The sequence below is a fragment of the Ranitomeya imitator genome, chromosome 9, assembly GCF_032444005.1.
Source record: "Ranitomeya imitator isolate aRanImi1 chromosome 9, aRanImi1.pri, whole genome shotgun sequence".
Classification (NCBI taxonomy): Eukaryota; Metazoa; Chordata; class Amphibia; order Anura; family Dendrobatidae; genus Ranitomeya; species Ranitomeya imitator.
The window spans coordinates 66931816-66946792 of NC_091290.1; the positions used below are offsets into that span (position 1 = coordinate 66931816).

Consider the following 14977-nt stretch of genomic DNA (forward strand, 5'->3'; position numbering starts at 1 on the left):
ACATTTAGACCTTCTTCAGTAAACCGACTGCTGGTATAATGGAGAGTATAGGGCACTGATATATGTAGATAGGGTCCTATGGTGGAGTTTTTGCAGGATCTCTAAGATTGAAGCAATTATCCAAGTAAATAGAACGTGTGCGTATTTCCGTTCCAAATAGGCATGAAAGATAATAAGCTAGTATAAATAACTTAAGAGGTACTGGAATACTGCCAAGAAGCACGGGATATGGAGAAATGTCCAACTGAATGGCCTGGAGTTATATAATCCTGGCCAAAAGGGTGGTACATATAGGCACAGAGTACCGGAGACGCGGTGAAAATCTAATGCACAGGGCTTTGTGAGAAGGCTTCAAAAGGCGAGTCTCATAGGGAAGGTGCGCTGAGGATCTGTTCCGGTATAAGATAGGTAGGAGGTGAACATCAACGCGGTGTCACTGAGGTTACTATAGTTCAAAGTCTCACTTTATGGCAATTACTATTTTTATACAGTGGCGGAGGAATACAGTGCGGAAGGATACCTTCCTCCCATCATTGTATTCCTGGAGCCCCTAGAGAGCGATCGCATCAGCTGATGCTGCCGTTCTCCATGGGAGATCGTCGTGGGACACTCGTGGATTTCTGCGGATCAGGGAGTATATTGGTTGTTTGTTATTTTAATCTTTTTTACAGATGACACTGGCATTGGGGAACAAAGTGACAAGTAATGGTGAGTATGTACTCTATGTTATATGTACTGTGTGTCTGTATGTATGTATTGTATGTAATGTATGAATGTATTGTATGTAGTATGTATGTAGTATGTAGTATGTATGTAGTATGTACTATGTAGTATGTATGTAGTATGTATGTATATTGTATGTAGTATGTATGCATGTTGTATGTAGTATGCATGTAGTATGTATGCATGTAGTATGTATGTAGTATGTATGTATGTAGTATGTTGTATGTAGTATGTAGTACGTTCTATGCATGTAGTATGTAGTATGTATGTATGTAGTATGTATGTAGTATGTATGTATGTAGTATGTATGTAGTATGTATGTAGTATGTATGTAGTATGTTATATGTATGTTGTATGTAGTATGTATGTAGTATGTATGTATTATTTTTATAAATTTTTTTACATTCAACACATTAACCGGTTGATAGGACTACTACTGTCCCATCATTGGCTAATATGTCAATCACTGTCACTGCTGCAGGCATCGTCCGATGGGACTTGTAGCCCCGGCAACCCACAAAGAGCCCCGGCAGGCACGCACAGAGCCCCGGCAGCCCGCACAGACCACTGGCAGGCCCACACAGAGCCCCGGCAGGCCGCACAGAGCCAAAGCAGGCACGCACAGAGCCCCGGCAGCCCGCACAGAGCCCCCGGCAGGCACGCACAGACCCCCGGCAGGCCGCACATAGCCCCGGCAGGCACGCACAGAGCCCTGGCTGGCACGCACAGAGCCCCGGCAGGCCCGCACAGAGCCCCGGCAGGCCGCACAGAGCCCCGACAGGCCCGCACAGACCCCCAGCAGGCACACACAGAGCCCCCACGATCACGTACAGACCCCACCCGCTCGCACACACAGGCAGCCTCCGCCCACGCACCGCCCACACTCCATTATAGTGCATCATTGCACTTTGGAAACTTTCCGATTCCGGTATCCGATATAAAAAAAATACCCGAACTCAGTATCGGAATTCCGATACAGCGAATATCGGCCGATACCCGATATTTGCAGTATCAGAATGCTCTACACTATTCATGAATCTTATCACCTGTCCAAGATATTTATGTCTGCCTACCTAAATAAATGTCATAGTAAATGTTCCTTATGGAACACTTTGATTTCCAAATGTCTCTAACTCTCCTTCAACATATTTTTTTGCTGGATTTTTCTAACTGTTTTACAAGGTTTATGAATACTGTACATTGTGTGATCACTAGAATGAAAATCCAGTTGTTGTCAGCTGTTAAAAGGATAGTTGATCATTTTAGGATCCCTCGCTTGAAATATGGTATATTTTACTTCTGATTTTCAAAATCATCAAAGGGTACATGAAAAGAAAATTGCTTATCTGCAACTAGCATCTGAAAAATATCTAACTCACAGATAAAAATTACAACACTCACAATACCTACTGGTGTGTGTTTAACGTATACGTATAGATACTTGTGTGAAACTTATGACTTTTGACATAACTTGAAGCTTGTAGTCCTCAATGCAAAATTTCCAATAGAGCCCCAAATTATCATGGGTCTTTAACCCCTTAGTGACAGAGCCAATTTGGTACTTAATGACCAGGCCAATTTTTGCAATTCTGACCACTGTCACTTTATGAGGTTATAACTCTGGAACGCTTCAACGGATCCCGCTGATTCTGAGATTTTTTTTCGTGACATATTGTACTTCATGTTAGTGGTAACATTTCTTCGATATTACTTGCGATTATTTATGAAAAAAACGGAAATATGGCGAAAATTTTTAAAATTTTGCAATTTTCAAATTTTGTATTTTTATGCCCTTAAATCAGAGAGATATGTCATGAAAAATAGTTAATAAATAACATTTCCCACATGTCTACTTTACATCAGCACAATTTTGGAAACAAAATTTTTTTTTGTTAGGGAGTTATAAGGGTTAAAAGTTGACCAGCAATTTCTCATTTTTACAACACCATTTTTTTTTAGGGACCACATCACATTTGAAGTCATTTTGAGGGGTCTATATGATAGAAAATAATGAAGTGTGACACCATTCTAAAAACTAAACCCCTCAAGGTTCTCAAAACCACATTCAAGAAGTTTATTAACCCTTTACGTGCTTCACAGGAACTGAAACAATGTGGAAGGAAAAAATGAACATTTAACTTTTTTTTGCAAACATCTTAATTCAGAACCATTTTTTTTATTTTCACAAGTGTAAAAACAGAAATGTAACCATAAATTTTGTTATGCAATTTCTCCTGAATACGCCAATACCCCATATGTGGGGGTAAACCACTGTTAAGGCGCACCGCAGAACTTAGAAGTGAAGGAGCGCCGTTTGACTTTTTCAATGCAGAATTGGCTGGAATTGAGATCGGACACCATGTCACATTTAGAGAGCCCCTGATGTACCTAAACAGTGGAAACTCCCCACAAGTGACACCATTTTGGAAACTAGACCCCTTAAGGAACTTATCTAGATGTGTGGTGAGCACTTTGAACCCCCAAGTGCTTCACAGAAGTTTATAACGTAGAGCCGTGAAAATAAAAAATCGCTTTTGTTACACAAAAATGATCTTTTCGCCCACAAATTCTTATTTTCACAAGGGTAACAGGAGAAATTAGACCACAAAAGTTGTTGTGCAATTTCTCCTGAGTACGCTGATACCCAATATGTGGGGGTAAACAACTGTTAGGGCGCACCGCAGAGCTTGGAAGACAAGGAGTGCCGTTTTACTTTTTCAATGTAGAATTGGCTGGAATTGAGATTGGACGCCATGTCGCGTTTGGAGAGCCCCTGATGTGCCTAAACAGTGGAAACCCCCCACAAGTGACACCATTTTGGAAACTAGACCCCTTAAGGAACTTATCTAGATGTGTGGCGAGCACTTTGAAACTCCATGTGCTTCACAGAAGTTTATAACGTAGAGCCGTGAAAAAAAAAATTGCATTTTTTCTACAAAAATGATCTTTTTGCCCACAAATTTTTATTTTCACAAGGGTAACAGGAGAAATTAGACCACTAACGTTGTTGTGCAATTTCTCCTGAGTACGTCGATACCCAATATGTGGGGGTAAACCACTGTTTGGGCGCACCGCAGAGCTTGGAAGAGAAAGAGTGCCGTTTTACTTTTTCAATGTAGAATTGGCTGGAATTGAGATCGGACGCCATGTCGCGTTTGGAGAGCCCCTGATGTGCCTAAACAGTGGAAACCCCCCACAAGTGACCCCATTTTGGAAACTAGACCCCCCATGGAACTTATCTAGATGTGTGGTGAGAACCTTGAATGCCCAAGTGCTTCACAGAAGTTTATAATGCAGAGCCGTGAAAATAAAAAATATTTTTTTTTCCACAAAAAAGATTTTTTAGCCACCAAATTTTTATTTTCACAAGGGTAACAAGAGAAATTGGACCCCAAACGTTGTTGTCCAATTTGTCCTGAGTATGCTGGTACCCCATATGTGGGGGTAAACCACTGTTTGGGCGCACGGCAGAGCTCGGAAGGAAGGAGCGCCGTTTTGGAATGCAGACTTTGATAGAATGGTCTGCGGGTATTATGTTGCGTTTGCAGAGCCCCTGATGTACCTAACCAGTAGAAACCCTCCACAAGTGACCCCATTTTGGAAACTAGACCCCCCAAGGAACCTATCTAGATGTGTGGTGAGAACTTTGAATGCCCAAGTGCTTCACAGAAGTTTAGAATGCAGAGTCGTGAAAATAAAAAATATTTTTTTTTTTCACAAAAAAGATTTTGTAGCCCCCAAGTTTTTATTTTCACAAGGGTAACAAGAGAAATTGGACCCCAGAAGTTGTTGTCCAATTTATCCCGAGTACGCTGATGCCCTATATGTGGGGGTAACCCACTGTTTGGGCGCACGGCAGAGCTCAGAAGGGAGGGAGCACCATTTGACTTTTTGAGCGCAAAATTGGCTGTCGTGTTTGGAGACCCCCTGATGTACCTAAACAGTGGAAACCCCCCAATTCTAGCTCCAACCCTAACCCCAACACACCCCTAACCCTAATCCCAACCTCATCCATAATCCTAATCACTAACCCTAACCATAATCACAACCCTTACCCCAAAACAACCCTAATGTCAACCCTAACCATAACCCTAATCAAAACCCTAAATCCAACACACCCCTAATCCTAATCTCAACCCTAATCTCAAACCTAACCCTAATCCCAATACACCCCTAATCACAACCCTAACCTTAACCCTAATCCCAAACCTAACCCTAATCCCAAGCGTAACCCTAATGCCAACCCTAACCCTAATACGAACCCTAATCCAAACCCTAACCCTAATCCCAGCTCTAACCCTAACTTTAGCCCCAACCCTAGCCCTAACTTTAGCCCCAACCCTAACCCTAGCCCTAGGGCTACTTTCACACTTGCGTCGTTTGGCATTCCGTCGCAATCCGTCGTTTTGGACAAGAAACGGATCCTGCAAATGTGCCCGCAGGATGCGTTTTTTGCCCATAGACTTGTATTGCCGACGGATCGTGACGGATGGCCACACGTCGCGTCCATCGTGCACTGGATCAGTTGTGTTTTGGCGGAGCGTCGGCACAAAAAAACGTTCAATGAAACGTTTTTTTGTACGTCGCATCCGCCATTTCTGACCGCGCATGCGTGGCCATAACTCCGCCCCCTCCTCCCCAGGACATAGATTGGGCAGTGGATGTGTTGAAAAACTACAGCTGCTGCCCACGTTGTGCACAATTTTCACAACGTGCGTCGGTATGTCGGGCCGACGCATTGCGACGGCCCCGTACCGACGTAAGTGTGAAAGAAGCCTAACCCTAAGTTTAGCCCCAACCCTAACCCTAAATTTAGCCCCAACCCTAACCCTAAATTTAGCCCCAACCCTAGCCCTAACCCTAGCCCTACCCCTAACCTAACCCTACCCCTACCCCTAACCCTACCCCTAACCCTAACCCTACCCCTAACCCTACCCCTAACCCTACCCCTAACCTAACCCTAACCTAACCCTAACCCTACCCCTAACCCTAACCTAACCCTACCCCTAACCCTACCCCTAACCCTACCCCTAACCTAACCCTAACCTAACCCTAACCCTACCCCTAACCCTAACCCTGACCCTACCCCTAACCCTACCCCTAACCCTAACCCTACCCCTAACCCTAATTTTAGCCCCAACTGCTGTTCTCCTGCCGGCCGGCAGATGGAGACAGATGGCGGGCGCACTGGGCATGCGTCCGCCATGTTCTGCTGCCGGCGGCCAGGAGGAGCAGCAAGAGGATCCAGGGACCTAGGTGAGTATGCTAGGGTCCCCGAATCCCCCTATTTCTCTGTCCTCTGATGTGCGATCACATCAGAGGAGAGAGAATTACACTTTACTTTTTTTTTTTTTTTTTTTTGCGGTCGCCGGTAAACAGTTAATTACCGGCGATCGCAAAACAGGGGTCGGTAATACCGACCCCGATCGTGCTCTTTGGGGTCTCGGCTACCCCCGGCAGCCGAGACCCCAAAGATTCTCCCGGTGCCGGCCGGCGGGCGCACTGCGCATGCGCCCACCATTTTGAAGATGGCGGCGCCCACCGGGAGACACGAGGAGCATCGGGGGAGCTAGGTGAGTATTGGGGGGCCACCTGGGACCCCTTTTCTCTGTCCTCCGATGTGACAGAGAAATTAAAAAGACATCGCTTTTTTTTTTTTTTTTTTTTGCGATCGCCGGTAAACGGTTAATTACCGGCGATCGCAAATGCGGGGTGGGTTAAAAACCCCCCGAATCATGTTCTCTGGGGTCTCCGCTACCCTCGGCAGCCGAGACCCCGGAGAAAATCGGCCTCTGGGGGGCGCTATGGACTTTTTCCACAGCGCCGTTAATTAACGGCACTGTGGTTTAAGTACCCTTAGCGGCCGCCGTTAAAAGGCGTATCGGCGGTCGCTAAGGGGTTAAAATATTGTTTTTCTTATGTGGACCTAAGGAATGTTTTGGGCCCTTATAGACTCCAGGTACCAGGTGCAACCGCAAACCCTGCACCCACTATAGTTACCACCCTGCTTATGACCGTACAGTATGTGTCTAACTGCTGTTGGAAAATTACAGATCATTATTTCTTCTCGATACTGTAAAACTGTATTATTGCAGTATCAACATTATTGCTTTATTAAAAAATAAAGTATTCATTTATAAAAAAAAAAATGAAAATAACATAAAGTTTGAATCAATCCTTTTTCCCAGTTAAAAAAAATTTAAGAAATAGTGAACATAGTTAATATCACCATATCCGTAAAAGCTTGATCTATGAAAATATAAAATTAATGAACCCATAAAAAGAAAAAATAAATCGAAACCAGAGAGTCCCAGTTTTTCGGTCACAGCACTTTGCTCAAAAAATTCAACACAAGGCGAATAAACTGCCATATGTACCCCAAAAATGCAGTTTATCGACTGGGAAACACAAACACACACATATACATATATTTTTATATATATATATATATATATATATATATATATATATATATATATATATAATATATAAAGCTGAATGTGTGTGTGTATGTGTGTTAATGTATGTATGTCCGGGATTGGCATCTGCACCGTCGCAGCTACAGCCACAAAATTTTGCACAGTCACACGTCTGAACCCTGAGAGCGTCATAGGCTATGTTGTGAGGTGAAATTTTAACCCCGCGCTTTCCAATTCACCAAACAATTTTGCCCCTATCTACATAATGGGGAAAAGTGAAAGGAAAAGTGTTGGAGGCAAATTGACAGCTGCCAGATGTGAACAAGGGGGACTTAAAGAATGAGAGCGATGGCGCCAAAGAGTATATACCGTACAGTTGCTAAGATGGGGCCCCGACATGGGATACTCACCACACACGGGGATATGAACACACACACAAAATGTGCTTGAACACATATCACCCTCAGCACACATTTCACCACACATACACCAACCTCGCCACATAAAAGTCGAAACACAAAAGTCGCCGCTCAAAACTCACCACGTGCAAAACTCGCCACATGGAAAACTCGCCACACGCAAAACTTGCACACGCGGAAAAATTGCCACATGCACAAAAGTTGCAACACATGCAAAAGTTGCCTCACACAAAACTTGCACATACTCAAAAGGTACTACACATAAAGCTCACCACGCGCAAAACTCGCCATGCGCAAAACTTGCTGCACACAACTTGCTACACTAACTGTTATGACCTGGTGGTTAGGAGCACCCGAAATGACCTGATAGTTAAACCTCATACAGGACGAGCTCTGGGATGTGGGAGCTCTGCTGACCGCAAGCCCTAATCCTATCACACACACTAGAAATAGCCGTGGAGCGCTGTCTGAGGATGGAAAGCCGAAGAAAAAGACAAATCAATGCCCATCTTAACGCAAAAGGACCGCCAAAACCTCGAAACAAACTGGGAACCTCTGTCCGAGACGATGTTCTCCGGAATGCCATGCAAACGAACCACATGCTGGAAAAACAATGGCACCAAATCAGAGGAGGAAGGCAATTTAGACAAGGGTACCAAATGGACCATCTTAGAGAAGCGATCACAAACCACCCAAATGACCGACATCCTTTGAGAAACAGGGAGATCTGAAATAAAATCCATGGAAATATGCGTCCAGGGCCTCTTCGGGATCGGCAAAAACAAAAGCAACCCACTGGCACGAGAACAGCAGGGCTTAGCCCGAGCACAAGTCCCACAGGACTGCACAAAAGAACGCACATCCCATGACAAAGAAGGCCACCAAAAGGATCTAGCCACCAAATCTCTGGTACCAAAGATTCCAGGATGCCCAGCCAACACTGAACAATGAATCTCAGAGATAACTCTACTAGTCCATCTATCAGGGACAAACAGTTTCTCCGTAGGACAACGGTCAGGTCTATCAGCCTGAAACTTTTGCAGCACACGCGGCAAATCAGGGGAAATGGCAGACAAAATTACCCCTTCTTTAAGAATACCCGCCGGCTCCGGAACACCCGGAGAGTCAGGCACAAAACTCCTTGACAGGGCGTCAGCCTTCACATTCTTAGATCCCGGAAGGTATGAAACCACAAAATCAAAACGGGAGAAAAAGAGCGACCATCGAGCCTGTCTAGGATTCAACCGTTTGGCAGACTCGAGATAAGTTAAATTCTTGTGATCCGTAAAGACCACCACGCGATGTTTAGCTCCTTCAAGCCAATGTCGCCACTCCTCGAATGCCCACTACATGGCCAACAACTCCCGATTGCCCACATCATATTTGCGCTCAGCAGGCGAGAATTTTCTAGAAAAGAAGGCACAGGGTTTCATCACCGAGCCATCAGAACTTCTTTGCGACAAAACAGCCCCTGCTCCAATTTCAGAAGCATCAACCTCAACCTGAAAAGGGAGCGAAACATCTGGCTGGCACAACACAGGGGCAGAAGCAAAACAACGCTTCATCTCCTGAAAAGCCTCTACAGCCGCAGAGGACCAATTGACGACATCAGCACCTTTCTTGGTCAAATCAGTCAACGGTTTAGCAATACTGGAAAAATTAGCGATGAAGCGACGATAAAAATTAGCAAAGCCCAGGAACTTCTGCAAGCTCTTCACAGATGTCGGCTGAGTCCAATCGTAAATGGCCTGAACTTTAACAGGGTCCATCTCGATAGTCGAAGGAGAAAAAATGAAACCCAAAAATGAAACTTTTTGAACTCCAAAGAGACACTTTGACCCCTTCACAAACAAGGAATTCGCACGAAGGACCTGGAACACCATTCTGACCTGCTTCACATGAGACTCCCAATCATCCGAAAAGACCAAAATGTCATCCAAATATACAATCATGAATCTATCCAGGTACTCTCGGAAGATGTCATGCATAAAGGACTGAAACACAGATGGAGCATTAGAAAGCCCGAATGGCATAACCAGGTACTCAAAATGGCCCTCGGGCGTATTAAATGCCGTTTTCCATTCATCACCCTGTTTAATTCGCACAAGATTATACGCACCACGCAGATCTATCTTGGTGAACCAACTAGCCCCCTTAATCCGAGCAAATAAATCAGACAGCAGCGGCAAAGGATACTGAAATTTGACTGTGATCTTATTAAGAAGGCGGTAATCAATACAAGGTCTCAAAGAACCATCCTTCTTGGCCACAAAAAAGAACCCTGCTCCCAATGGTGACGACGACAGACGAATATGACCCACGCATAGCGGCGTGTTCTGGCACAGATAAATTAAACAGACGGCCCTTAGGAAACTTACTACCAGGAATCAAATTAATAGCACAGTCGCAATCCCTATGAGGAGGTAGGGCACCGGATTTGGGCTCTTCAAATACATCCCGGTAATCTGATAAAAACTCAGGGACTTCAGAAGGAGTGGAAGGCGAAATTGACAGCAATGGAACATCACCATGTACCCCCTGACAACCCCAGCTGGACACAGACATAGATTTCCAATCCAACACTGGATTATGGACCTGTAGCCATGGCAACCCCAAAACGACCACATCATGCAGATTATGCAACACCAAAAAGTGAATATCCTCCTGATGTGCAGGAGCCATGCACATGGTCAATTGAGTCCTGTACTGAGGCTTATTCTTGGCCAAAGGCGTAGCATCAATTCCTTTTAATGGAATAGGACACTGCAAGGGCTCCAAGAAAAAACCACAGCGCCTGGCAAACTCCAAGTCCATCAAATTCAGGGCAGCGCCTGAATCCACAAATGCCATTACAGAATAGGACGACAGAGAGCAAATCAGAGTAACGGACAAAAGAAATTTAGACTGTACCGTACCAATGGTGACAGACCTAGCGAACCGCTTAGTGCGCTTAGGACAATCGGAGATAGCATGAGTGGATTCACCACAGTAAAAACACAGCCCATTCCGACGTCTGTGTTCTTGCCTTTCAGTTCTGGTCAAAGTCCTATCACACTGCATAGGCTCAGGCCTGTGCTCAGAGAACACCGCCAGATGGTGCACGGCTTTGCGCTCACGCATGCGCCGATCGATCTGAATGGCCAAAGACATAGACTCATTCAGACCAGCAGGCGTGGGAAATCCCACCATGACATCCTAAAGGGCTTCAGAAAGACCCTTTCTGAAAATTGCCACCAGGGCACACTCATTCCACTGAGTAAGCACAGACCACTTTCTAAACTTCTGACAATATACCTCCTCTTCATCCTGACCCTGACACAAAGCCAGCAAGATTTTCTCTGCCTGATCCACTGAATTTGGTTCATCATAAAGCAATCCAAGCACCAGAAAAAACGCATCAACATCACGCAATGCATGATCTCCTGGCGCAAGGGAAAATGCCCAGTCTTGAGGGTCACCACGCAACAAAGAAATAATGATTTTTACCTGTTGAGCGGGGTCACCAGAGGAGCGGGGTTTCAAAGCTAGAAACAGTTTACAAATATTTTTGAAATTCAAGAACCTAGATCTATCCCCAGAAAACAAGTCAGGAATAGGAATTCTAGGCTCTAACATCGGATTCTGAACCACAAAATCTTGAATGTTTTGTACCCTTGCAGTGAGATGATCCACACAAGAGGACAGACCTTGAATGTCCATATCTACACCTGTGTCCTGAACCACCCAAAGGTCTAGGGGAAAAGAGAAACAAAACACAGTGCAAAGAAAAAATAATGGTCTCAGAAGTTCTCTTATCCCTCTATTGAGATGCATTAATACTTTTGGCCAGCTGTACTGTTATGACCTGGTGGTTAGGAGCACCTGAAATGACCTGATAGTTAAACCTCATACAGGACGAGCTCTGGGATGTGGGAGCTCTGCTGACCGCAAGCCCTAATCCTATCACACACACTAGAAATAGCCGTGGAGCGCTCCTGACCAGACCTAGGCGCCTCATCACAGCCTAAGAACTATCTAGCCCTAGAGATGGAAAATAAAGCCTACCTTGCCTCAGAGAAATTCCCCAAAGGTAAAGGAAGCCCCCCACATATATTGACTGTGAGTAAAGATGAAAGTCACAAACGCAGAAATGAAACAGGTTTCAGCAAAGGGAGGCCAGACTTATTAAATAGACAGAGGATAGGAAAGGTAACTTTGCGATCAGCACAAAAACCTACAAAAGACCATGCAGAGTGTGCCAAAAAGACCTCCGCACCGACTCTTGGTGCGGAGGAGCCACTCTGCATCCCAGAGCTTCCAGCTAGCAAGACAAAATCATGAAAACCAGCTGGACAAGAAAACAGTGAACAAATAATGACTTAGCTTCTGCAGGAGAAGGCAGGTCACCAGAGAGATCCAGGAGCGAACTGAACAAATGCAAAAACATTGACAGCTGGCATGGAGTAACGATCTGAGAGGAGTTAAATAGAGCAGCCAACCAAAGGATAAACCACGTCACCTGTGTAAGGAACCTCAGAAGCTGCAGCTTCACTCATAGCCACCAGAGGGAGCCCATAGACAGAACTCGCCGAAGTACCATTCACGACCACAGGAGGGAGCTCGACAACAGAATTCACAACAACTAACCTGTCACATGCAACTCGACACACAAAAAGTTGATACACGCATGTTGCCACACAAAACTCATCTCACAAAAGTCGCTACCTGCATGTCGCCACACGCAACTCAACACACACAACTTGACAAACGAAACTCGCCCTAAAACACACACAAATCTGGTATTATCCTTCAAAAATAAAAATCTGATTAATAAGCAGACAAACTACAAGAGCAACAAATGTACCATATAGGAAATACGGCAGCTGTCAGTCACATGACCTGTCTATTATGTGTATGTGTGAGCTAATATATACTGTCAGGGGGAGGGCTTCCTGTTGGCTGGTGATTTATCAGGCTGCCAATTTAGCTTACAAATACTGAGGTAAAAATACTGACCAAATAACGTGTGAATGCGGTCTAATACAGGAGGAGATGACACACAGGTATATACTATATACAGGAGAGATGGCACACAGGTATATACTATATACAGGAGGAGATGACACACAGATATATACTATATACAGGAGGAGATGACACACAGATATATACTATATACAGGAGGAGATGACCTACAGGTATATACTATATACAGGAGGAGATGACACACAGGTATATACTATATACAGGAGCAGATGGCCTACAGGTATATACTATATACAGGAGGAGATGACACACAGGTATATGCTATAAACAGGAGTAGATGACCTACAGGTATATACTATATACATGAGGAGAAGACACACAGGTATATACTATATACAGGATCAGATGACCTACAGGTATATACTATATACAGGAGGAGATGACATACAGGTATATGCTATATAGAAGATGACATACAGGTATATACTATATACAGGAGGAGATGACACACAGATATATACTATATACAGGAGGAGATGACATACGGGTATATACTATATATAGAAGGAGAAGACATACAGGTATATACTATATATAGGAGGAGATGACATACAGGTATATACTATATACAGGGGAGATGACACAAAGCAGGTATATACTATATACAGGGGAGATGACAAACAGGTATATACTATATACAGGAGATGACATACAGGTGTATACTATATATAAGGGAGATGACAAACATGTATATACTGAGGTGAAAATGAGAGGTGTGAGGTGAAAATGAAAAGGTGTGATTGCAAAATGAGAGGAGTGAGGGAAAATAGTGGAGTGATCGGAAAATGACAGATGTGAGGTCGAAATGACAAGTGTTAGGGGGGAATGAGAGGAGTGAGGGAGAAAATGAGAGGTGTGAGGGAGAAAATGAGAGATGTGATTGGGAAAATGAGAGAAGTGAGGTGCTTTAACTAGCCACAGATATTTACTATGCCCAGGCAACGCCGGGCTCTTCAGCTAGTATATATATATATATATATATATATATATATATTTATATACAGTATATATATACATATATATAAAAAAAATAGGTAATTTATATCGTACAATATCTCTACGTAACCCACGTGGTGGGAATTGGAATAAGTTCCTTTTAAAAAAGGACTGCAAATGAATATTTAGACTGCTGGACTTGCACCGGATGGCTTAAATAAACAGCAAAATTATTGCTGTTTTATCTGATTTATTGTCCATTAACGCTAGCCAGAACTGAAACTGGTACTTTTGATCCAGTTATTGTATCATGTATCTTTTTCTTTTTCTCTTTTTTCCCCCTTTACTTCTTTTCCCCTCTTATTTTCCCTATACTTGAGCACTTTATTATTTAATTTATGTTTTTGACTTTGTTGGTGGTTTATGGTAGCCATATTTGTAACAGATTATGTGCGGTATATTATAAAAGAATAATGCAGCCTTTCAATGGTAAGGTTTCTGGGTCCATTTGTAGTCTATCTGGTTATCACTGCATGTACTGTATGTTCCCCATATATATGCATCTAAGTGAATCAATGGTGCACATTAGGGTTGAGCGACCTTGACCTTTTTAGAGTCGAGTCGTGTTTCGCGAAACCCGACTATCTTAGAAGTCGAGTCGAGTGGAATCGGCCGATTATGGCGAAAAGTCGGGTATCGCCCGAAACACGAAACCCAATGCAAGTCAATGGGGGAGCATAGTCGGCAGTGAGTGGAGGCCAGGAAAACACCTACACTGCCCATTTTAATGGCAAAAACATCCATTCTTGTTACAGAAGCTTGTCAATCGTAATTTAGCTTATAATAATTGGAAGGCATTTGAAATTGGGGGTCATTTGGCTAAAGTTGTGGGGGGTAGGGCTGGTTCAAGTAATTAGTGGGCCCAGGAAATCTGGACCACGTCACGGCAGTGGAGCAGGGAGAGGTAAGTATTTCAACTTTGCAAGTGCTGTGATCCTGAGCAAGCAGGGAGGGCCCACTCGTTGGCATTGGCACTGGCACAGGGCCCCTCAAAGTACAGCGGTGTGTTTGCACGGCGGGGGCGCCTCCCACCGGCAGCAACACTTTTGCGTACTATGAGAGGCCCTGTGCCAGTGACGTCGCCAACTAGTATTCCTTCCCCTACCTGATGAAGGAACCTGCACTTTCATCTGCACCTTCCTCTTTGTCCCCGTGTAAGGTGGTATGGTATGCTGGAAGAGGAACCTGACTTTCAGCAGGGTCACAATGTTGTTGTGTAGCGTGCACGGGGAATGTTGCGTTATGGGTCAATGTACCAGCAGACTCATCTATCACTGGCTGGGCAATGGGCAGGATGAGGAGGAAACACAGATATAGGCCCAAAGAATAAAGTTGGCTAAATGCAGTTCAAAATTGGTAACACAGGACTACCCAGGGGGCATTGCAGTGGAGGAC

The 14977-nt window shown here is 44.2% G+C and overlaps 1 protein-coding gene across 1 annotated transcript in view; it reads left to right on the forward strand.

Moving 5' to 3' along the window:
* Positions 1-14977, forward strand: part of BBOX1 (gamma-butyrobetaine hydroxylase 1) — a 458160-nt gene that overhangs the window by 324740 nt on the left and 118443 nt on the right. The window lies entirely within an intron of this gene.